At 49.6% G+C, this 19,119-nt stretch overlaps 18 non-coding genes and 2 pseudogenes across 18 annotated transcripts; 1 reads left to right on the forward strand and 19 right to left on the reverse strand.

Moving 5' to 3' along the window:
• Positions 1-2,590: 2,590 nt before the first annotated feature.
• On the reverse strand, positions 2,591-2,703 carry LOC134982461 (U5 spliceosomal RNA). The gene has a single exon (XR_010191155.1). It is a non-coding gene; the product is annotated as a U5 spliceosomal RNA (small nuclear RNA).
• A 275-nt stretch (positions 2,704-2,978) lies between these two features.
• On the reverse strand, positions 2,979-3,094 carry LOC134982346 (U5 spliceosomal RNA). Its single transcript, XR_010191050.1, has one exon. It is a non-coding gene; the product is annotated as a U5 spliceosomal RNA (small nuclear RNA).
• A 286-nt stretch (positions 3,095-3,380) lies between these two features.
• Positions 3,381-3,497, reverse strand: LOC134982441 (U5 spliceosomal RNA). Its single transcript, XR_010191137.1, has one exon. It is a non-coding gene; the product is annotated as a U5 spliceosomal RNA (small nuclear RNA).
• Positions 3,498-4,541: 1,044 nt separating this feature from the next.
• Positions 4,542-4,654, forward strand: LOC134982462 (U5 spliceosomal RNA). The gene has a single exon (XR_010191156.1). It is a non-coding gene; the product is annotated as a U5 spliceosomal RNA (small nuclear RNA).
• Positions 4,655-9,945: 5,291 nt separating this feature from the next.
• Positions 9,946-10,109, reverse strand: LOC134982607 (U1 spliceosomal RNA). The gene has a single exon (XR_010191288.1). It is a non-coding gene; the product is annotated as a U1 spliceosomal RNA (small nuclear RNA).
• Positions 10,110-10,780: 671 nt separating this feature from the next.
• LOC134982265 (U1 spliceosomal RNA) lies at positions 10,781-10,944 on the reverse strand. The gene has a single exon (XR_010191000.1). It is a non-coding gene; the product is annotated as a U1 spliceosomal RNA (small nuclear RNA).
• Positions 10,945-11,096: 152 nt separating this feature from the next.
• On the reverse strand, positions 11,097-11,260 carry LOC134982534 (U1 spliceosomal RNA). The gene has a single exon (XR_010191221.1). It is a non-coding gene; the product is annotated as a U1 spliceosomal RNA (small nuclear RNA).
• A 674-nt stretch (positions 11,261-11,934) lies between these two features.
• LOC134982946 (U1 spliceosomal RNA) lies at positions 11,935-12,097 on the reverse strand. The gene has a single exon (XR_010191571.1). It is a non-coding gene; the product is annotated as a U1 spliceosomal RNA (small nuclear RNA).
• Positions 12,098-12,249: 152 nt separating this feature from the next.
• Positions 12,250-12,413, reverse strand: LOC134982651 (U1 spliceosomal RNA). The gene has a single exon (XR_010191327.1). It is a non-coding gene; the product is annotated as a U1 spliceosomal RNA (small nuclear RNA).
• Positions 12,414-13,087: 674 nt separating this feature from the next.
• LOC134982891 (U1 spliceosomal RNA) lies at positions 13,088-13,250 on the reverse strand. Its single transcript, XR_010191521.1, has one exon. It is a non-coding gene; the product is annotated as a U1 spliceosomal RNA (small nuclear RNA).
• Positions 13,251-13,402: 152 nt separating this feature from the next.
• Positions 13,403-13,566, reverse strand: LOC134982631 (U1 spliceosomal RNA). The gene has a single exon (XR_010191309.1). It is a non-coding gene; the product is annotated as a U1 spliceosomal RNA (small nuclear RNA).
• A 701-nt stretch (positions 13,567-14,267) lies between these two features.
• Positions 14,268-14,403, reverse strand: LOC134982993 (U1 spliceosomal RNA; annotated as a pseudogene).
• Positions 14,404-14,555: 152 nt separating this feature from the next.
• On the reverse strand, positions 14,556-14,719 carry LOC134982760 (U1 spliceosomal RNA). The gene has a single exon (XR_010191427.1). It is a non-coding gene; the product is annotated as a U1 spliceosomal RNA (small nuclear RNA).
• Positions 14,720-15,393: 674 nt separating this feature from the next.
• LOC134982922 (U1 spliceosomal RNA) lies at positions 15,394-15,556 on the reverse strand. The gene has a single exon (XR_010191549.1). It is a non-coding gene; the product is annotated as a U1 spliceosomal RNA (small nuclear RNA).
• Positions 15,557-15,709: 153 nt separating this feature from the next.
• On the reverse strand, positions 15,710-15,873 carry LOC134982772 (U1 spliceosomal RNA). Its single transcript, XR_010191438.1, has one exon. It is a non-coding gene; the product is annotated as a U1 spliceosomal RNA (small nuclear RNA).
• Positions 15,874-16,546: 673 nt separating this feature from the next.
• LOC134982795 (U1 spliceosomal RNA) lies at positions 16,547-16,709 on the reverse strand. Its single transcript, XR_010191460.1, has one exon. It is a non-coding gene; the product is annotated as a U1 spliceosomal RNA (small nuclear RNA).
• A 152-nt stretch (positions 16,710-16,861) lies between these two features.
• On the reverse strand, positions 16,862-17,025 carry LOC134982535 (U1 spliceosomal RNA). The gene has a single exon (XR_010191222.1). It is a non-coding gene; the product is annotated as a U1 spliceosomal RNA (small nuclear RNA).
• A 674-nt stretch (positions 17,026-17,699) lies between these two features.
• Positions 17,700-17,862, reverse strand: LOC134982763 (U1 spliceosomal RNA). Its single transcript, XR_010191430.1, has one exon. It is a non-coding gene; the product is annotated as a U1 spliceosomal RNA (small nuclear RNA).
• A 152-nt stretch (positions 17,863-18,014) lies between these two features.
• On the reverse strand, positions 18,015-18,178 carry LOC134982625 (U1 spliceosomal RNA). The gene has a single exon (XR_010191304.1). It is a non-coding gene; the product is annotated as a U1 spliceosomal RNA (small nuclear RNA).
• Positions 18,179-18,876: 698 nt separating this feature from the next.
• LOC134982995 (U1 spliceosomal RNA) lies at positions 18,877-19,012 on the reverse strand (annotated as a pseudogene).
• Positions 19,013-19,119: the final 107 nt, after the last annotated feature.

Raw genomic sequence — 19,119 nt, forward strand, 5'->3', positions numbered from 1 at the left:
AGTGGCCTGCTACTGAAGGCACCAACTACAAACTGAGCTCCCTGTTCATGGAAGCGGGGTTATAGAGGAGAATGCACTGAGCATCTTGGGAACAGTCAAAAGCTTTGAGCCGGTTGGTGCCTCAGATCAAGATCCTACTCTACACCCCAATGTGAATCCTTGTGGAGTCCAGTGTACCCCACAGAAGAAATTAATGTGTCACACCCATTGGCAGCAACCTTAGAATAGCTGCTGACGGGCACAATTGAGAATGGAAGGGGGGGGGGGGGGACATTTGAATCCAGCACATAAATGCAATTCAAATATGTAATTTGTACCTTCCTATTTTAAAATATAATGGATGAACCTCACCCTGTGAGAACAATCTTCATGATCAAGAGATCTCATATGCAAAATAAGTATGAGTTGGGATAGGGCTGGGGAGGGTGGCTGCTCGGGCAGCCCCTCCCCCGTCAAGTTAAGGAGATTCAACTGAGGAAGCACAAGGGAACTCTCGTCTGGGGACAACAACTGCAGGGAGACCACATCTTTTCAGATGAACATGGGAGGGCGGAAGGCTGCCTAATACTGAAGCACCATCAAATATCAAACCATATGCAACATCTAGTACAAGCATTCCTGGGGGAAGGTCTGCAGCAGACGGATTTGCATACAGTGATGTTATCCAAGCAGTGGGCCAAAGTTGGCTGGAACCCTCATCTGCATATGAAAAGAGAAAAGGGGCGTGCAGGGCATGGCGGCCTTTTGCAGTGCTTGGATGACCCCTAGTTCTCATTAAACACCCCCACCCTCCTTTGGTGTGGGGCTCATGTTGGCCATGCCCCATCCCCTGAAGCATTCAAGCTGATTTCTGGCAGCAGCTGGGCACTGTAACAGCTCCAGAGCTGTTCTGTAAGGCAAGTAAAAGGGTGTGGGCCCTGCAGCACCACCTGTAGTTTGCATTGTGCGTTGGAAGGCACAAAGTAAGCAGACGGGAGGAGAAGTCAGGATAGTGCGCAAGGGCATCCTTTTCTCTTAGTCCGTAGAGGATGCTGGGGTCACATTAAGAACCATGGGGTATAGACGGGATCCGCAAGAGACATGGGCACTTTAAGACTATCAAAGGGTGTGAACTGGCTCCTCCCTCTATGCCCCTCCTCCAGACTCCAGTTATAGGAACTGTGCCCAGGGAGACGGACATTTCGAGGAAAGGATTTATTGTTAAACTAAGGTGAGCATCTTACCAGCTCACACCTTAAGCATGCCGCAGAACATGGCATTCAACAGAACACAAGCCAACGGCATGAACAATTGCAGCAAAAAGCTGACCAGAACCATAACACAACATGTGTATAACCACAAGTAATAAATGCAGACACAGTATGGACTGGGACGGGTGCCCAGCATCCTCTACAGACTAAGAGAAAAGGATTTACCGGTAGGTATTAAAATCCTATTTTCTCATACGACCTAGAGGATGCTGGGGTCACATTAAGAACCATGGGGTTATACCAAAGCTCTTGAACGGGTGGAAGAGTGCGTACGACTCTGCAGCACCGAATGACCCAACTTGAGGTTATCATCGGCCAAGGTATCAAACTTGTAAAACTTAGCAAAAGTGTTTACTAAATAGCTGCTCGGCAAAGTTGCAATGCCGAGACTCCCCGACCAGCTGCCCAGGATGAACCCACCTTTCTAGTAGAATGGGTCTTCACCTAAATCAGTAACGGCAATCCTGCCGTGGAATGAGCATGCTGAATCTTACCACAGATCCAGCGCATAATGGTCTGCATGGAAGCAGGACACCCAATCCTGTTGGGAGCATACAGGACAAACAGAGCCTCTGTTTTCCTAATCTGAACCGTTCTGGTGACATAAATTTTCAAAGTTCTGACCACAGCCAGAGACTTTGACTCAACGAAGGTGTCAGTGGCCAAAGGCACCATGTGGAAAGATGAACCACCTTCGGCAGAAATTGTTGACGTGTCCTCAATTCTGCTCTATCTTCATGAAAGATCAAATAAAGGCTCTTGTGATACTGCATGGTTTGTACTGTTTTCCATGTGCTCCCAGATCTTTCAAGCAAGTAGCATGGTCAAGAAAGTTCTGTTTGAAAAGAAACAAACATTTACTGTCATTGTTATGCAAATAAACTTACATTAAAGCTAACAAGAAAGCACACTCGTTCTGTCTTTAAACTGATAAAAGAAACCCCAATAATATGGGCATACCTCCCAACTTTGTCGGCTCGCAAAGAGGGACACACGCGCGGCGAAGTCGCGCGCGCTCCCAAAAGGGCGTGGCCTAAGTAAAAGGGGGCGTGGCTTCGCGGGAGGACCCGCGATCGCGAGTCACGCCCCCGTTTTCGGCACTGAGGGGGCATGCCCAGCGCTTTGTGAGCCGCTGGCATGCCACCTCTCCCTCTGACTTCAGTGAATAGACGCTGTGCGCATGCGCACAGCGTCTATTCACCGCTGCTCTGCTAAGCAGGGCAGCGACAGACAGAGCCTCCCAATTGTCCTCCCCACCGCGGGACACTGCGGCCCGCAGGTGGGACAGCGGGACAGTCCCCAAAAAACGGGACTGTCCCGCGAAAATCGGGACAGTTGGGAGGTATGATATGGGGCATGCAAAAATTGAGATAAAACTCAGTTTTGCTCCTCTCCACGGAAATCTTTAATAAAAGGCGAAATATTTGTTAGTTCTGAAGAGAAACCAGAGCATGACCAAGATTCCACCTGTCGCCTGAGTGCCATGCCAGCAGTTCTCATTCAGCTGAAAGTGAGCACCCAATTTGAATGAAAGAAAGCAGATTTCTCACCAGGCTTCCCCTTGCTATAAACATGGTTTGTACTCTTTTCCATGTGCTCCCAGATCTTTCAAGCAATTAGTGTGGTCAAGAAAGTTCTGTTTGAAAAGAAACAAACATTTACTGTAATTTCTATGCAAATGAGCTTACATTAAAGCACACTCGTTCTATCTTTAAACAGATAAAATAAAACCCCAATAAGATGGGGCATGCAAAAATTGAGATAAAACTCAGTTTTGCTCCTCTCCACGGAAATCTTTAGTAAAAGGCGAAAGATTTGTTCGTTCTGAAGAGAAACCAGAGCATGACCAAGATTCCACCTGTCGCCTGAGTGCCATGCCAGCAGTCCTCATTCAGCTCAAAGTGAGCACCCAATTTGAAAGAAAGAAAGCAGATTTGTCACCAGGCTTCCCCTTGCTATAAACATGGTTTGTACTCTTTTCCATGTGCTCCCAGATCTTTCAAGCAATTAGTATGGTCAAGAAAGTTCTGCTTGAAAAGAAACAGACATTTATTGTCATTGTTATGCAAATAAACTTACATTAAAGCTAACAAGAAAGCACACTCGTTCTGTCTTTAAACTGATAAAAGAAACCCCAATAATATGGGGCATGCAAAAATTGAGATAAAACTCAGTTTTGCTCCTCTCCACGGATAATCTTTAATAAAAGGCGAAAGATTTGTTCGTTCTGAAGAGAAACCAGAGCATGACCAAGATTCCACCTGTCGCCTGAGTGCTGTGCCAGCAGTCCTCATTCAGATCAAAGTGAGCGCCCAATTTGAATGAAAGCAGATTTCTCACCTGGCTTCTCCTTGCTATAAGCATGGTTTGTACTGTATTCCATGTGCTCCCAGATCTTTCAAGCAAGTAGCATGGTCAAGAAAGTTCTGTTTGAAAAGAAACAAACATTTACTGTCATTGTTATGCAAATAAACTTACATTAAAGCTAACAGGAGGGGAGGGGGGGGGGGTGTGCAGCGGGAGCCTAATAGCTGTGGGGGCGCTTGTCACAAAAAGAGGCAGCAGCAGGTACTGATGCGGGAGCCGGTCGCGGGATTGGGGGGGTAGCGCGGATAACAATTTGCACTGGATTGTAGGGAGAGGCGGCGCCCGATGCGGCAGCAGTGCGGACCAGGCCAGCGGGTGACTCTCCTTCATGTGCCCTGTGCCCAAATGCAGGGGTGATGGGGGGGGGGACGCGGCGCGGGAGACCATCGCGTGGGGGAGCGGCGGGTAGTCAGTGATGCGGAGCGGACCAGGCCAGCGGGTGACTCTCCTTCATGTGCCCTGTGCCCAAATGCAGGGGTGATGGGGGGGGACGCGGGAGACCATCGCGTGGGGGAGCGGCGGGTAGTCAGTGATAGGCTGATACTGTGGGACCCGGGACCCCGGACTCAGGAGCACAGGCAGCAGCAGGCTGCACATAGCCCACATAACATAGTGGAATGTGTTATGATCGCAGAGGTGGGGGGGCGGCGGCACGGCAGGGTTGCAGAAGTAGGCACACAGTCAGTCAACTCACTTTTGAAGGCAGAGTCAGACAGACGTGTTGGGCGCACACGAGCAGCTCCTCTGTTTCTGCTGAGGCACATGATAAAAAAGTGTTCTCTTTCACTTTCGTTCACTAAGCAGTGCCGCCCTCCAGTGGTCGCCGCCCATAGGCAGCTGCCTAAAGCTGCCTAGTGGTAGCGCCGGCCCTGGCTGAATGAGAACTGCTGGCATGGCACTCAGGCGACAGGTGGAATCTTGGTCATGCTCTGGTTTCTCTTCAGAACTAACAAATATTTCGCCTTTTATTAAAGATTTCCGTGGAGAGGAGCAAAACTGAGTTTTATCTCAATTTTTGCATGCCCCATATCATACCTCCCAACTGTCCCGATTTTCGCGGGACAGTCCCGTTTTTTGGGGACTGTCCCGCTGTCCCACCTGCGGGCCGCAGTGTCCCGCGGTGGGGAGGACAATTGGGAGGCTCTGTCTGTCGCTGCCCTGCTTAGCAGAGCAGCGGTGAATAGACGCTGTGCGCATGCGCACAGCGTCTATTCACTGAAGTCAGAGGGAGAGGTGGCATGCCAGCGGCTCACAGAGCGCTGGGCATGCCCCCTCAGTGCCGAAAACGGGGGCGTGACTCGCGATCGCGGGTCCTCCCGCGAAGCCACACCCCCTTTTACTTAGGCCACGCCCTTTTTGGGAGCGCGCGCGACTTCGCCGCGCGTGTGTCCCTCTATGCGAGCCGACAAAGTTGGGAGGTATGCCCATATTATTGGGGTTTCTTTTATCAGTTTAAAGACAGAACGAGTGTGCTTTCTTGTTAGCTTTAATGTAAGTTTATTTGCATAACAATGACAGTAAATGTTTGTTTCTTTTCAAACAGAACTTTCTTGACCATGCTACTTGCTTGAAAGATCTGGGAGCACATGGAAAACAGTACAAACCATGCAGTATCACAAGAGCCTTTATTTGATCTTTCATGAAGATAGAGCAGAATTAAGGACACATCAACAATTTCTGCCGAAGGTGGTTCATCTTTCCACATGGTGCCTTTGGCCACTGACACCTTCGTTAAGTCAAAGTCTCTGGCTGTGGTCAGAACTTTGAAAATTTATGTCACCAGAACGGTTCAGATTAGGAAAACAGAGGCTCTGTTTGTCCTGTATGCTCCCAACAGGATTGGGTGTCCTGCTTCCATGTAGACCATTATGCGCTGGATCTGTGGTAAGATTCAGCATGCTCAATCCACGGCAGGATTGCCGTTACTGAATTAGGTGAAGACCCATTCTACTAGAAAGGTGGGTTCATCCTGGGCAGCTGGTCGGGGAGTCTCGGCATTGCAACTTTGCCGAGCAGCTATTTAGTAAACACTTTTGCTAAGTTTTACAAGTTTGATACCTTGGCTGATGATAACCTCAAGTTGGGTCATTCGGTGCTGCAGAGTCGTACGCACTCTCCCACCCGTTCAAGAGCTTTGGTATAACCCCATGGTTCTTAATGTGACCCCAGCATCCTCTAGGTCGTATGAGAAAATAGGATTTTAATACCTACCGGTAAATCCTTTTCTCTTAGTCCGTAGAGGATGCTGGGCACCCGTCCCAGTCCATACTGTGTCTGCAGTTATTACTTGTGGTTATACACATGTTGTGTTATGGTTCTGGTCAGCTTTTTGCTGCAATTGTTCATGCCGTTGGCTTGTGTTCTGTTGAATGCCACGTTCTGCGGCATGCTTAAGGTGTGAGCTGGTAAGATGCTCACCTTAGTTTAACAATAAATCCTTTCCTCGAAATGTCCGTCTCCCTGGGCACAGTTCCTATAACTGGAGTCTGGAGGAGGGGCATAGAGGGAGGAGCCAGTTCACACCCTTTGAAAGTATTAAAGTGCCCATGTCTCTTGCGGATCCCGTCTATACCCCATGGTTCTTAATGTGACCCCAGCATCCTCTACGGACTAAGAGAAAAGGATGCCCTTGCGCACTATCCTGTCCTGACTTCTCCTCCCGTCTGCTTACTTTGTGCCTTCCAACGCACAATGCGAACTACAGGTGGTGCTGCAGGGCCCACACCCTTTTACTTGCCTTACAGAACAGCTCTGGAGCTGTTACAGTGCCCAGCTGCTGCAAGAAATCAGCTTGAATGCTTCAGGGGATGGGGCATGGCCAACATGAGCCCCACACCAAAGGAGGGTGGGGGTGTTTAATGCGAACTAGGGGTCATCCAAGCACCGCAAAAGGCCGCCATGCCCTGCATGCCCCTTTTCTCTTTTCATATGCAGATGAGGGTTCCAGCCAACTTTGGCCCACTGCTTGGATGACATCACCGTATGCAAATCCGTCTTCTGGTCGACTCTCGTATAATTCAGATCTCTTTGTCTCAGGTCTCTCTCCAGCCTAGTTTGCTGTCTGTTTCCACTTCTCTTTTCTTGAGCCGCTCCCTTCTATGCCCTTGCGCACTATCCTGACTTCTCCCGTCTGCTTACTTTGTGCCTTCCAACGCACAATGCGAACTACAGGTAGTGCTGCAGGGCCCACACCCTTTTATTTGCCTTACAGAGCAGCTCTGGAGCTGTTACAGTGCCCAGCTGCTGCAAGAAATCAGCTTGAATGCTTCAGGGGCTGGGGCATAGCCAACATGAGCCCCACACCGAAGGAGGGTGGAGGTGTTTAATGCGAACTAGGGGTCATCCAAGCGCCGCAAAAGGCCGCCATGCCCTGCATAACCCTTTTCTCTTTTCATATGCAGATGAGGGTTCCAGCCAAGTTTGGCCCACTGCTTGGATGACATCACCGTATGCAAATTCGTCTCCTGCAGACCTTCCCCCAGGAATGCTTGTACTAGTTATTGCATATGGTTTGATATTTGATGGTGCTTCAGTATTAGGCAGCCTTCCGCCCTCCCATGTTCATCTGAAAAGATGTGGTCTCCCTGCAGTTGTTGTCCCCAGACGAGAGTTCCCTTGTGCCTCCTCAGTTGAATCTCCTTAACTTGACGGGGGAGGGGCTTGCCCGAGCAGCCACCCTCCCCAGCCCTATCCCAACTCATACTTATTTTGCATATGAGATCTCTATATCATGAAGATTGTTCTCACAGGGTGAGGTTCATCCATTATATTTTAAAATAGGAAGGTTCAAATTACATATTTGAATTGCATCTATGTGCTGGATTCAAATGTCCCCCCCCCCCTTCCTTTCTCAATTGTGCCCGTCAGCAGCTATTCTAAGGTTGCTGCCAATGGGTGTGACACATTAATTTCTTCTGTGGGGTACACTGGACTCCACAAGGATTCACATTGGGGTGTAGAGTAGGATCTTGATCTGAGGCACCAACCGGCTCAAAGCTTTTGACTGTTCCCAAGATGCTCAGCGCATTCTCCTCTATAACCCCGCTTCCATGAACAGGGAGCTCAGTTTGTAGTTGGTGCCTTCAGTAGCAGGCCACTTAACAGGGGCCTGCCTCAGGCAGCCTATTCTTAGCTATTAATTTTGACAAGAAAATAAGAACTTTTTTTATGAGAATCTACAAGGGCTGCAGCAGGCTAGGTCTAATAGACATCTTTACTGCAGCTTCATCACTCCCAGCGGCGCTGTATACTCCCGTGCCCTGGTTGCTGGATCACTGCAGCGGAGGCTCCGGTTTCTTCCTAAGGTCAGTCACACACACACCGCCCTTCCGGATCACGAGGCCGCTGATGAGGGGGAGCGTGGCCGTAGGGGGTGGACCGTGTGCGCACTGGCGTGGACACTGATTACTGGGCAGCCGCTCCACAAGCCATCAGGTACAGTTAAGGAGCACAGGTCTGGGGGTTTTTCTCCCATATTAAACCAATTTTGTACTGCCTGCAGCGCATTGTGATAGGTAATAGGGCCTGATTCAGGTTGGGTTGCAATCACAATAAGCGATCCAACTGCAAAAATTGCTAAGAGCATACGCATGTGCCTGCATTTTCTGCGGCACCCCGCAGAGAATGCGATCGCCTCTGCCTGTCAATCGGGGCAGGGGGGGAGAGGGGGGTCAGCAACACTCCATTTCCAAGTCAGGGATGGAGCGGTGCGGGGGCAAGGCTTCAAAATGGGGTCTGCAACGGAGGAGACACAGGGGGCGTGGTCACAGCGGCTGTATGACATCACATTCAGCCGCTGTGATCACAAAAATGGTGGCGGCTTCCTGCGCGCACATACAGTCTGCACCAGCAGAAGGCTACACCATTTTTTATGATCACGCTGAACTGCAGTGCGACTGCAATTACAGCATGGTCAAGAAGGGAGGCGTCATGCTGGGTGGCCATGTCCTGTCACTGTGCAGGAGCCAGCACCGCTCACACACTAGTCCCCGGGTGCAGCCCCCAACCCCCGGGACACCCGGAGCAACAAAATGTAGATTCAGGCCACCAGGCCACGCCCCTACCTATGAAACCATGCCTCCTTTTTACCATTGCGCTGCTTATCTGCGTGCACTGCATTACAATCTCCTTCGCCACCTCTCTGGGTGTCACCAGTGATAGTGACACCTCTGCCATGCTTGTAGCAGCTGGTCCTAAGATCTACGCCTCAAGCCCTGAGTGTTTGCCCTTGTGACTTGTTGATCATCATAGCGAAGCAGATGCTTACAGAAAACTGCAGGGGCTTAGATTGAAAATAAAAAAATTGATGGGTATAAGGTAGAGAGGAGCGGGTTCGGTTCTCCGAGAACCGAATTCCCCACGAACTCCACGTGGTTTACACTGGTCCGAGGCAGGCTCGGTTGTTCCCGCCTGACTCGGAAAACCTGAACAAGGGAAAATGTCATCATCCCGCTGTCGGATTCTCGCGAGATTCGGATTTCATATAAAGAGCTGCGTGTTGCCGCCATTTTTACTCGTGCATTGAAGAGAGAGTGGAGAGGACGTGGCTATGTTCTCTCAGTGGAAATCTCAATATCAGTGCTCAGTATCAGTGGTTACTTATTGCTGCTCAGTAATACTAGTAGTGTGTCTCTCCTGCTCAGTGTCAGTTCTCAGTAGTATCCTCATCAGTGCTCAGTATCACTGCTCATTGTCTTGTGCTGCATTGTGGTGCTCAGCATACTACAGTACATTACTAATAGTCCAGTGCTGCATCTTGCTGCTCAGTGTCAGTTCTAGTATCCTCATCAGTGCTCACTATCACTGCTCATTACATTGTGGTGTTCTGTATACTACAGTAACATAGTAATATAGTAACATATAGTAATATAGTTTTTGAGGTTGAAAAGAGGCAAATTGCCCATCGTGTTCAACCTGTTTTAAGTTGTGATGATTCTACATACTTGCTGAATAATGTTTTATGACTAGTTAACTACTACAACTCATGTTACCCCCGGATTAACCATGTTGATATTTTAAGTATTATAACCTTGGATAGCTTTTTCATTCAGAAATGTATCCATTCCTTTTTTAAATCCAATTACAGAGTCCACCATTACCACCTTCCCTGGCAGGGAATTCCACATCCTGATTGCCCTAACAGTGAAGATCATAGTATCTCACCTGGCAGGTAAGTAGGAGTTGGGCTAGAGCTGTGGAGGATTGCTGCTTGGGCACCCCCTGTCAAGTGAAGGAGATCCAACTGAGGCAGCACAAGGGAACTCTCGAAAGAAGAACAAGGCTAGAGGAAGATCTGAGACAAAGAAATCTGACTTTTACCAGAGCTGACCAGAGGAAAGCACAAACACAGTCCCCCACTACCACAAATAATGCAGTCGAGTTTCCCACATTTGGGGAAATCACAGGGGTCAGCATACCCAGAATGCAATGAATGAACCTCACCATGGGAGAACAATCTTCATGACCATGGTATCTCCTATGCAAAATAAGTATGATTTGGGATAGGGCTGGGGAGGGCCGCTGCTCAGGCACATCTCTGTCAAGTAAAGGAGATTCAACTGAGGCAGCACAAGGGAACTCTCATCTGGGGACAACAACTGCAGGGAGAACACATATTTTCAGATGAACATGGGAGGGCAGAAGGCTGCCTAAAACTGAAGCACCCCCAAACAACAAACCAAATGCAACTACTAGTGCAAGCATTCCTGGGGGAAGGCCTGCAGCAGATGGATTTGCATATGGTGATGTCATCCAAGCAGTGGGTCAAAGTTGGCTTCAACCCTCGTCTGCATATGAAAAGAAAAAAGGGGTGTGCAGGGCATGGCGGTCTTTTGCGGCGCTTGGATGACCCCTAGTTCGCATTAAACACCTCCACCCTCCTTCGGTGTGGAGCTCATGTTGGCTATGCCCCAGCCCCTGAAGCATTCAAGCTGATTTCTTGCAGCAGCTGGGCACTGTAACAGCTCCAGAGCTGCTCTGTAAAGCAAGTAAAAGGGTGTTGGCCCTGCAGCACTACCTGTAGTTTGCATTGTGCGTTGGAAGGCACAAAGTAAGCAGACAGGAGAAGTCAGGAGAGTGCACAAGGGCATAGAAGGCAGGGGCTCAAGAAAAGAGAAGTGGAAACAGACAGCAAACTAGGCTGGAGAGAGACCTGAGACAAAGAGATCTGAATTATACGAGTAGCCGACCAGAGGAAACACAAATTATGCAGTCAAGTTTCCCACATTTGGGGAAATCGTAGGAGCAGCACACCCAGAGTGCAATGGGTGAGCCTTGCCCTGGTAGAAGCACCTTCCTGATCATAGTATCTCACTTGGCAGGTAAGTAGGAGTTGGGCTTGAGCTGGGGAGGGTCGCTGCTCGGGCACCCCCCTGTCAAGTGAAGGAGATCCAACTGAGGCAGCACAAGGGAATTCTCGAAAGAAGAACAAGGCTAGAGGAAAATCTGAGACAAAGAAATCTGACTTTTACCAGAGCTGACCAGAGGAAAGCACAAACACAGTCCCCCACTACCACAAATAATGCAGTCAAGTTTCCCACATTTGGGGAAATCACAGGGGTCAGCATACCCAAAATGCAATGAATGAACCTCACCCTGGGAGAACAATCTTCATGACCATGGTATCTCCTATGCAAAATAAGTATGATTTGGAATAGGGCTGGGGAGGGCCGCTGCTCATGCACATCTCTGTCAAGTAAAGGAGATTCAACTGAGGCAGCACAAGGGAACTCTCATCTGGGGACAACAACTGCAGGGAGAACACATATTTTCAGATGAACATGGGAGGGCAGAAGGCTGCCTAAAACTGAAGCACCCCCAAACAACAAACCAAATGCAACAACTAGTGCAAGCATTCCTGGGGGAAGTTCTGCAGAAGACGGATTTGCATACAGTGATGTCATCCAAGCAGTGGGTCAAAGTTGGCTTCAACCCTCATCTGCATATGAAAAGAGAAAAGGAGCGTGCAGGGCATGGCGGCCTTTTGCGGTGCTTGGATGACCCCTAGTTCGCATTAAACACCTCCACCCTCCTTTGGTGTGGGGCTCATGTTGGCCAAGCCCCATCCCCTGAAGCATTCAAGCAGATTTCTTGCAGCAGCTGGGCACTGTAACATCTCCAGAGCTGCTCTGTAAGGCAAGTAAAAGGGTGTGGGCCCTGCAGCACTACCTGTAGTTTGCATTGTGCATTGGAAGGCACAAAGTAAGCAGACGGGAGGAGAAGTCAGGATAGTGCACAAGGGTATAGAAGGGAGCGGCTGAAGAAAAGAGAAGTGGAAACAGACAGCAAACTAGGTTGGAGAGAGACCTGAGACAAAGAGATCTGAATTATACGAGAGCCGACCAGGGGAAACACAAATTATGCAGTTAAGTTTCCCACATTTGGGGAAATCGCAGGGGCAGCACACCCAGAGTGCAATGGGTGAGCCTTGCCCTGGGAGAAACACCTTCATGATCATAGTATCTCACCTGGCAGGTAAGTAGGAGTTGGGCTAGAGCTGGGGAGGGTCTCTGCTTGGGCACCCCCCTGTCAAGTGAAGGAGATCCAACTGAGGCAGCACAAGGGAACTCTCGAAAGAAGAACAAGGCTAGAGGAAGATCTGAAACAAAGAAATCTGACTTTTACCAGAGCTGACCAGAGGAAAACACAAACACAGTCCCCCACTACCACAAATAAAGCAGTCGAGTTTCCCACATTTGGGGAAATCACAGGGGTCAGCATACCCAGAATGCAATGAATGAACCTCACCCTGGGAGAATAATCTTCATGACCATGGTATCTCCTATGCAAAATAAGTATGATTTGGGATAGAGCTGGGGAGGGCCGCTGCTCAGGCACATCTCTGTCAAGTTAAGGAGATTCAACTGAGGCAGCACAAGGTAACTCTCATCTGGGGACAACAACTGCAGGGAGAACACATATTTTCAGATGAACATGGGAGGGCAGAAGGCTGCCTAATACTGAAGCACCCCCAAACAACAAACCAAATGCAACAACTAGTGCAAGCATTCCTGGGGGAAGTTCTGCAGAAGACGGATTTGCATATGGTAATGTCATCCAAGCAGTGGGTCAAAGTTGGCTTCAACCCTCGTCTGCATATGAAAACAGAAAAGGGGCGTGCAGGGCATGGTGGCCTTTTGCGGCGCTTGTCTGACCCCTAGTTTGCATTAAACACCTCCACCCTCCTTCGGTGTGGGGCTCATGTTGGCTATGCCCCAGCCCCTGAAGCATTCAAGCTGATTTCTTGCAGCAGCTGGGCACTGTAACAGCTCCAGAGCTGCTCTGTAAGGCAAGTAAAAGGGTGTGGGCCCTGCAGCACTACCTGTAGTTTGCATTGTGCATTGGAAGGCACAAAGTAAGCAGACGGGAGGAGAAGTCAGGATAGTGCACAAGGGTATAGAAGGGAGCGGCTGAAGAAAAGAGAAGTGGAAACAGACAGCAAACTAGGCTGGAGAGAGACCTGAGACAAAGAGATCTGAATTATACGAGAGCCGACCAGGGGAAACACAAATTATGCAGTCAAGTTTCCCACATTTGGGGAAATCGCAGGAGCAGCACACCCAGAGTACAATGGGTGAGCCTTGCCCTGGGAGAAGCACCTTCATGATCATAGTATCTCACCTGGCAGGTAAGTAGGAGTTGGGCTAGAGCTGGGGAGGGTCGCTGCTCGGGTACCCCCCTGTAAAGTGAAGGAGATCCAACTGAGGCAGCACAAGGGAACTCTCGAAAGAAGAACAAGGCTAAAGGAAAATCTGAGACAAAGAAATCTGACTTTTACCAGAGCTGACCAGAGGAAAGCACAAACACAGTCTCCCACTACCACAAATAATGCAGTCGAGTTTCCCACATTTGGGGAAATCACAGGGGTCAGCATACCCAAAATGCAATGAATGAACCTCACCCTGGGAGAAAAATCTTCATGACCATGGTATCTCCTATGCAAAATAAGTATGATTTGGAATAGGGCTGGGGAGGGCCGCTGCTCATGCACATCTCTGTCAAGTAAAGGAGATTCAACTGAGGCAGCACAAGGGAACTCTCATCTTGGGACAACAACTGCAGGGAGAACATATATTTTCAGATGAACATGGGAGGGCAGAAGGCTGCCTAATACTGAAGCACCCCCAAACAACAAACCAAATGCAACAACTAGTGCAAGCATTCCTGGGGGATGGCCTGCCGCAGATGGATTTGCATATGGTGATGTCATCCAAGCAGTGGGTCAAAGTTGGCTTCAACCCTCGTCTGCATATGAAAAGAGAAAAGGGGCATGCAGGGCATGGTGGCCTTTTGCGGCGCTTGGCTGACCCCTAGTTTGCATTAAACACCTCCACCCTCCTTTGGTGTGGGGCTCATGTTGGCTATGCCCCAGCCCCTGAAGCATTCAAGCTGATTTCTTGCAGCAGCTGGGCACTGTAACAGCTCCAGAGCTGCTCTGTAAGGCAAGTAAAAGGGTGTGGGCCCTGCAGCACTACCTGTAGTTTGCATTGTGCATTGGAAGGCACAAAGTAAGCAGACGGGAGGAGAAGTCAGGATAGTGCACAAGGGTATAGAAGGGAGCGGCTGAAGAAAAGAGAAGTGGAAACAGACAGCAAACTAGGCTGGAGAGAGACCTGAGACAAAGAGATCTGAATTATACGAGAGCCGACGAGGGGAAACACAAATTATGCAGTCAAGTTTCCCACATTTGGGGAAATCGCAGGAGCAGCACACCCAGAGTGCAATGGTTGAGCCTTGCCCTGGGAGAAGCACCTTCATGATCATAGTATCTCACCTGGCAGGTAAGTAGGAGTTGGGCTAGAGCTGGGGAGGGTCGCTGCTCGGGTTCCCCCCTGTGAAGTGAAGGAGATCCAACTGAGGCAGCACCAGGGAACTCTCGAAAGAAGAACAAGGCTAGAGGAAGATCTGAGACAAAGAAATCTGACTTTAACCAGAGCTGACCAGAGGAAAGCACAAACACAGTCCCCCACTACCACAAATAATGCAGTCGAGTTTCCCACATTTGGGAAAATCACAGGGGTCAGCATACCCAGAATGCAATGAATGAACCTCACCCTGGGAGAACAATCTTCATGACCATGGTATCTCCTATGCAAAATAAGTATGATTTGGAATAGGGCTGGGGAGGGCCGCTGCTCATGCACATCTCTGTCAAGTAAAGGAGATTCAACTGAGGCAGCACAAGGGAACTCTCATCTGGGGACAACAACTGCAGGGAGAACACATATTTTCAGATGAACATGGGAGGGCAGAAGGCTGCCTAATACTGAAGCACCCCCAAACAACAAACCAAATGCAACAACTAGTGCAAGCATTCCTGGGGGAAGTTCTGCAGAAGACGGATTTGCATACGGTGATGTCATCCAAGCAGTGGGTCAAAGTTGGCTTCAACCCTCATCTGCATATGAAAAGAGAAAAGGGGCGTGCAGGGCATGGCGGCCTTTTGCGGTGCTTGGATGACCCCTAGTTCGCATTAAACACCTCCACCCTCCTTTGGTGTGGGGCTCATGTTGGCCATGCCCCATCCCCTGAAGCATTCAAGCTGATTTCTTGCAGCAGCTGGGCACTGTAACAGCTCCAGAGCTGCTCTGTAAGGCAAGTAAAAGGGTGTGGGCCCTGCAGCACTACCTGTAGTTTGCATTGTGCATTGAAAGGCACAAAGTAAGCAGACGGGAGGAGAAGTCAGGATAGTGCACAAGGGTATAGAAGGGAGCGGCTGAAGAAAAGAGAAGTGGAAACAGACAGCAAACTAGGCTGGAGAGAGACCTGAGACAAAGAGATCTGAATTATACGAGAGCCGACCAGGGGAAACACAAATTATGCAGTCAAGTTTCCCACATTTGGGGAAATCGCAGGAGCAGCACACCCAGAGTGCAATGGTTGAGCCTTGCCCTGGGAGAAGCACCTTCATGATCATAGTATCTCACCTGGCAGGTAAGTAGGAGTTGGGCTAGAGCTGGGGAGGGTCGCTGCTCGGGTTTCCCCCTGTGAAGTGAAGGAGATCCAACTGAGGCAGCACCAGGGAACTCTCGAAAGAAGAACAAGGCTAGAGGAAGATCTGAGACAAAGAAATCTGACTTTAAACAAGAGCTGACCAGAGGAAAGCACAAACACAGTCCCCCACTACCACAAATAATGCAGTCGAGTTTCCCACATTTGGGAAAATCACAGGGGTCAGCATACCCAGAATGCAATGAATGAACCTCACCCTGGGAGAACAATCTTCATGACCATGGTATCTCCTATGCAAAATAAGTATGATTTGGGATAGGGCTGGTGAGGGCCGCTGCTCAGGCACATCTCTGTCAAGTAAAGGAGATTCAACTGAGGCAGCACAAGTGAACTCTCATCTGGGGACAACAACTGCAGGGAGACCACATCTTTTCAGATGAACATGGGAGGGCGGAAGGCTGCCTAATACTGAAGCACCATCAAATATCAAACCATATGCAACAACTAGTACAAGCACTCCTGGGGGAAGTCTGCAGCAGACGGATTTGCATACGGTGATGTTATCCAAGCAGTGGGCCAAAGTTGACAGGAACCCTCATCTGCATATGAAAAGAGAAAAGGGGCATGCAGGGCATGGCGGCCTTTTGCAGTGCTTGGATGACCCCTAGTTCGCATTAAACACCTCCCCCCTCCTTTGGTGTGGGGCTCATGTTGGCCATGCCCCATCCCCTGAAGCATTAAAGCTGATTTCTTGCAGCAGCTGGGCACTGTAACAGCTCCAGAGCTGCTCTGTAAGGCAAGTAAAAGGGTGTGGGCCCTGCAGCACTACCTGTAGTTTGCATTGTGCATTGGAAGGCACAAAGTAAGCAGACGGGAGGAGAAGTCAGGATAGTGCACAAGGGTATAGAAGGGAGCGGCTGAAGAAAAGAGAAGTGGAAACAGACAGCAAACTAGGCTGGAGAGAGACCTGAGACAAATAGATCTGAATTATACGAGAGCCGACCAGGGGAAACACAAATTATGCAGTCAAGTTTCCCACATTTGGGGAAATCGCAGGGGCAGCACACCCAGAGTGCAATGGGTGAGCCTTGCCCTGGGAGAAGCACCTTCATGATCATAGTATCTCACCTGGCAGGTAAGTAGGAGTTGGGCTAGAGCTGGGGAGGGTCGCTGCTCGGGTACCCCCCTGTAAAGTGAAGGAGATCCAACTGAGGCAGCACAATGGAACTCTCGAAAGAAGAACAAGGCTAGAGGAAAATCTGAGACAAAGAAATCTGACTTTTACCAGAGCTGACCAGAGGAAAGCACAAACACAGTCCCCCACTACCACAAATAATGCAGTCAAGTTTCCCACATTTGGGGAAATCACAGGGGTCAGCATACCCAAAATGCAATGAATGAACCTCACCCTGGGAGAACAATCTTCATGACCATGGTATCTCCTATGCAAAATAAGTATGATTTGGAATAGGGCTGGGGAGGGCCGCTGCTCATGCACATCTCTGTCAAGTAAAGGAGATTCAACTGAGGCAGCACAAGGGAACTCTCATCTGGGGACAACAACTGCAGGGAGAACACATATTTTCAGATGAACATGGGAGGGCAGAAGGCTGCCTAATACTGAAGCACCCCCAAACAACAAACCAAATGCAACAACTAGTGCAAGCATTCCTGGGGGAAGTTCTGCAGAAGACGGATTTGCATACGGTGATGTCATCCAAGCAGTGGGTCAAAGTTGGCTTCAACCCTCATCTGCATATGAAAAGAGAAAAGGGGCGTGCAGGGCATGGCGGCCTTTTGCGGTGCTTGGATGACCCCTAGTTCGCATTAAACACCTCCACCCTCCTTTGGTGTGGGGCTCATGTTGGCCATGCCCCATCCCCTGAAGCATTCAAGCTGATTTCTTGCAGCAGCTGGGCACTGTAACAGCTCCAGAGCTGCTCTGTAAGGCAAGTAAAAGGGTGTGGGCCCTGCAGCACTACCTGTAGTTTGCATTGTGCATTGGAAGGCACAAAGTAAGCAGACGGGAGGAGAAGTCAGGATAGTGCACAAGGGTATAGAAGGGAGCGGCTGAAGAAAAGAGAAGTGGAAACAGACAGCAAACTAGGCTGGAGAGAGACCTGAGACAAAGAGATCTGAATTATACGAGAGCCGACCAGGGGAAACACAAATTATGCAGTCAAGTTTCCCACATTTGGGGAAATCGCAGGGGCAGCACACCCAGAGTGCAATGGGTGAGCCTTGCCCTGGGAGAAGCACCTTCATGATCATAGTATCTCACCTGGCAGGTAAGTAGGAGTTGGGCTAGAGCTGGGGAGGGTCGCTGTTCGGGCACCCCCCTGTCAAGTGAAAGAGATCCAACTGAGGCAGCACAAGGGAACTCTCGAAAGAAGAACAAGGCTAGAGGAAGATCTGAGACAAAGAAATCTGACTTTTTCCAGAGCTGACCAGAGGAAAGCACAAACACAGTCCCCCACTACCACAAATAATGCAGTCGAGTTTCCCACATTTGGGGAAATCACAGGGGTCAGCATACCCAGAATGCAATGAATGAACCTCACCCTGGGAGAAAAATCTTCATGACCATGGTATCGCCTATGCAAAATAAGTATGATTTGGGATAGGGCTGGGGAGGGCCGCTGCTCAGGCACATCTCTGTCAAGTAAAGGAGATTCAACTGAGGCAGCACAAGGGAACTCTCATCTGGGGACAACAACTGCAGGGAGAACACATATTTTCAGATGAACATGTGAGGGCAGAAGGCTGCCTAATGCTGAAGCACCCCCAAACAACAAACCAAATGCAACAACTAGTGCAAGCATTCCTGGGGGAAGGCCTGCAGCAGATGGATTTGCATATGGTGATGTCATCCAAGCAGTGGGTCAAAGTTGGCTTCAACCCTCGTCTGCATATGAAAAGAGAAAAGGGGCGTGCAGGGCATGGCGGCCTTTTGCAGCGCTTGGATGACCCCTAGTTCGCATTACACACCTCCACCCTCCTTCGGTGTGGGGCTCATGTTGGCTATGCCCCAGCCCCTGAAGCATTCAAGCTGATTTCTTGCAGCAGCTGGGCACTGTAACTGCTCCAGAGCTACTCTGTAAGGCAAGTAAAAGGGTGTGGGCCCTGCAGCACTACCTGTAGTTCGAATTGTGCGTTGGAAGGCACGAAGTAAGCAGACGGGAGAAGTCAGGATAGTGCGCAAGGGCATAGAAGGGAGCGGCTCAAGAAAAGAGAAGTGGAAACAGACAGCAAACTAGGCTGGAGAGAGACCTGAGACAAAGAGATCTGAATTATACGAGAGCCGACGAGGGGAAACACAAATTATGCAGTCAAGTTTCCCACATTTGGGGAAATCGCAGGAGCAGCACACCCAGAGTGCAATGGTTGAGCCTTGCCCTGGGAGAAGCACCTTCATGATCATAGTATCTCACCTGGCAGGTAAGTAGGAGTTGGGCTAGAGCTGGGGAGGGTCGCTGCTCGGGTTCCCCCCTGTGAAGTGAAGGAGATCCAACTGAGGCAGCACCAGAGAACTCTCGAAAGAAGAACAAGGCTA

Source organism: Pseudophryne corroboree (genome assembly GCF_028390025.1).
Source record: "Pseudophryne corroboree isolate aPseCor3 chromosome 12 unlocalized genomic scaffold, aPseCor3.hap2 SUPER_12_unloc_1, whole genome shotgun sequence".
In the NCBI taxonomy this organism is placed as follows: domain Eukaryota; kingdom Metazoa; phylum Chordata; class Amphibia; order Anura; family Myobatrachidae; genus Pseudophryne; species Pseudophryne corroboree.